Consider the following 3,837-nt stretch of genomic DNA (forward strand, 5'->3'; position numbering starts at 1 on the left):
AGTGCAGCCTTTCCCTAGAGATATGATGATTCCAGAGACAATTGTCCATTTGTTTCCCAAATGGGCAAAGGCCTGAGAACTGTTTGAGGAGGGGGTGGGAGAGAAGGAGGATGAAGGGGTGCCAAGAGGAAGGAGGAATTTATATTCCTGGAATTTCTGCCTCCTCTGCCAACATCCATGAAGAAGCCAGGCAATAAACAGAACTTGCATGCACAGGACTTTGGCCCTGGAGTCCTGGGACACGTGAAAGCCTTTGAGTGGAGGTGGCTTCCACTGCCAGAACTTACAAGGAGGCCCCCTACTATAGGAGAAAGTGATCAACCTTAAGGATCACAACAAAGAACCTGGGGCCACCAGGTCACTTGGGAGATTAGCAAGTTCTCCATGGATGAACAGGAAGACCAGTGTCTCCCAAGCTCTTGATTTTATTTTACATGTGTGTGCACACGTGTGAAATGGAGAGGTCAGAAGATGCTTCGTAGACTTTGTTCTTTCCTTTCCCCTTATGTAGGTTCTAGGGATTGAACTCAGGTCATCAGGCTTGTGTGGCAAGTGTCTTTACTCCCTAAGCCATTTTACCACCACCACCACACACACACACACACACACACACACACACACACACACACACACGGGGGGGGGGACCGAGAGAGAGAGAGAGAGAGAGAGAGAGAGAGAGAGAGAGAGAGAGAGAGATTGATTTTGATAGGCCCCATACACTTTTGCCTAAACAAGTTCCTTCTACATTAAGGATGCTTCTTAAAATATGGTAGCATGAATGTCCCCATAATGACATTAACTTCACCCTCTTCAGACACTTTAGCTATTCTGCCTTCCTAGTTACAACGCAAAGGTACTGACTCAGCCAGTAAAGTGCCATGCAACTATTAGGATGTAAATTTAATCCCCAAAACCCACATAAAAATACCAGGCAGACTTGGTGACGTGAGTTTGTAATCTCAGTACTAAGAAGGCAGAGACAGGTGAATCCCCTGAGGCTCAGTGACCAACCAGCTTAGCTCAACTGGCAAGCTGCAGGCCAGTGAAAGACCTCCTCTAAAAAACAAGGCACCTGAGGAATGACCCCTGAGGTTGATGTCTGGCCTCCACACAGAAAGTGAAAGCAATGACCATTGAAGTTGCTGAAGCTGAGGAAGGCTGAGAGGAGGAGCCAGGTCTGCTGTACTATAGGCAGTATCTCTGAGGTCCAACCACCTAGGTGTTCTACGTGGATTTTTCTTTGTGGGATTGGGGTTTGGGATGGGAGTGGAACAGGAATGAATTGGAAATAATCTTCTATGGCTCAAAAAGATGAGCTTTAGATGTCATGGGGCCCAACCCTACCCACAGGTCTAAAACTGCCCTTGTCTAACTTGGTTTAGTGGGAAACCAGAAAGTCTTTGGTACAAGTGCAGGCAGGGGGTACCTTCCCCTCCCTTATTTCTGAACATGTTTCTTTCTTTCTTTCTTTCTTTTTTTTTTTTTTTTTTTTTTTTTTTTTTTGGAGACAGGGTTTCTCTGTGTAGCCCTGGCTGTCCTGGAACTCACTCTGTAGACCAGGCTGGCTTCGAACTCAGAAATCCGCCTGCCTCTGCCTCCCAAGTGCAGGGATTAAAGGCGTGCACCATCACACCTGGTTTATGACTACGCTCCTTGTATCCCTCACATCTAGCTGGTATGCTTGGCATCTGCCTCCGCTCGGCATAGTGTTAACCTAGGGCTAGGTATTTGGCTCTCATGGCTCACTGAGTTTGCTTTCTTGCACGCCTCAGGACCACCTGTCCAGGGATGGCACAGTGCACAATGGGCTGGGATCTTCCACCTCAGTCATTGACCAAGAAAATCCTCATAGCTTGCCTACAGGCCAACCTCATAGGGACATTTCCACAATTGAGGTTCCTTCTTCCCACCTGACTCTCGCTTGTTTTAGGTTGGAAAAAAAAAAAAAAAAAAAAAACCAAACCATCATAGACCTTCACTGTCAGCAGAAGGTGAGAGTTAGGGTCCTTTTGGAATTAGAATCGTCTGGAAGCCAAGAAAGAGACAGAATTTGTCTTGGCTGGATAAGTAAGCAGGGTGCAAATTAGGAAATAACATGCAACCGGTATACAGTACTTAAGTACTAGTGATCTTTTAATGAGTAGTTATGGCTTACATGTCAAAAAAGACTTAAAGGGCCAGAGAGAAGCTCAGGGAATAAAGGCACTCGATGCCAAGCTGGAAGACATGAGTGAGATTCCTGGAACCAACATGGTGGAAGCAGTGAGCAGACCCCTGAAAATTATCCCTGGTCTCCCAACACGTGCCATGCTGCATGTGTGTGTGTGTGTGCACGTGTTTATACACACACAGATAAAGCAAGGCTGGAGCACCTCAATTAGTACAGAGCTTGCCTAGGACCATGCAGCCTTGGGCTCGGTCCCTAGCACCATATAAAAGGTGTATGATCCCAGCCTTTGGTATGTAAGAAAGCATACCATGTGAGGCCAAGGATAAGGGCACCTGGGAAATGTAGGGGGTACGGAGGAGACAGTTGTGGCAAGCACTCTACCTCTGAGCTGCATTCCTTCCTACCTTTTGTTTTTCTGTAGACAGATCCAGGCTGGCCTCAAACTCCTAATCCTTCTGCCTTAGCCTCTTGAGTGCTGGGATGACAGTCTTGGGACTTCAAGGCCTAGAGCACCTTTGATCTCCCTGTGTTTCCCTTGAAAAACATGGTTTCATTTAGACCAGGCTGACCTCAAACTTGCTGTGTAGCTAAGGGTGCTCTTGAACTTCTGGTTCCCTGGCCTCACCCCTTGAGTGCTGGGACCACCAGCCTGTGCCGCACTTGGATTTATGTTTGCTTACTTGATGTGAGAGCTATTGCTGAGCATGTAGGGTGGAATGTGGGAACTCTGCAGCACAGTGGAAACTCTCAAGTGTTTCCTAGGCAAGGCCTAGACAAGGCCCTCCACTTGCCTAGGGGAACTGAATGTGGCTGTGTTTGACTCAGTAGCCATCAGAGATGAGCCACTTCTCAACTACCACCCCTTCAGATTTACCTGCATTAAATTCAGTGAAGCCCCACTTTGGGATACAGACCTTCTGGTAGCCAGGGAACTTGCACATGGCTCTATTCAGAGCAGGGTGGGCCTCAAACACATATTCCTTATTCTGAAACTTGGTGCAAATTGACATGATGACTTCATTGTGAACCCTGGCCACTGGCTGGAGCTCAGGCATTGGAATATGAAAATCCACCAGAAAACTGTACCCAAGGTTTTTTGGGGAAATGCATATAGGCAACAGGCTATGTTCACTACTACCGAGGCTGCTCTCCACAGTCATTACCAGGCCCCATGAGGAAAGGGATCTGGTGGATTTAATTGGCTGCGGATGATTGAGGAGCTTAACAACTTGTTGTTTTGCATACTTTAGGTGTCTGAGTGCTTTGCCTGTATGTGTGTGCACATGTGTGTACTCATGGAGGGAGTCAGATTCCCTGCAGCTGGAGTTAAAGATGGCTGTGCAGTGCTACCACCACCATGTGAGTGTTGGGAATATCTCAGGTATTGTGCTGAAGGAGTAAGAATTCTTAACTGCTGAGCCATCTCCCCTATTAAAGGTTTTTTTGTTTTGTTTTGCTTTGCTTTTTAAGTGTGACTAGCTCTTAACTCACCTGGGAGGAACAAGCACAAAAAGCAAGAATCTAAAAAGACAGATTTGGGGTGGGGTGGGTAGGTGGCGAAGGGTCAGGCACAAGGTGGGAATTGTCTTCTCTCCAGAGGATCACAGTGCCTTGTTCTTGGTCTAGAAAAATCAAGATGTTAGGGTCTTTTTCTTCACAGCTCCTGG

The 3,837-nt window shown here is 47.0% G+C and overlaps 1 non-coding gene across 1 annotated transcript; it reads right to left on the reverse strand.

The window, feature by feature from the left end:
- Window positions 1–3,248: 3,248 nt before the first annotated feature.
- LOC117706381 (small nucleolar RNA SNORA70) lies at window positions 3,249–3,378 on the reverse strand. Its single transcript, XR_004606492.1, has one exon. It is a non-coding gene; the product is annotated as a small nucleolar RNA SNORA70 (small nucleolar RNA).
- Window positions 3,379–3,837: the final 459 nt, after the last annotated feature.

The sequence above is a fragment of the Arvicanthis niloticus genome, chromosome 3 (genome assembly GCF_011762505.2).
Source record: "Arvicanthis niloticus isolate mArvNil1 chromosome 3, mArvNil1.pat.X, whole genome shotgun sequence".
Taxonomy (NCBI): Eukaryota; Metazoa; Chordata; class Mammalia; order Rodentia; family Muridae; genus Arvicanthis; species Arvicanthis niloticus.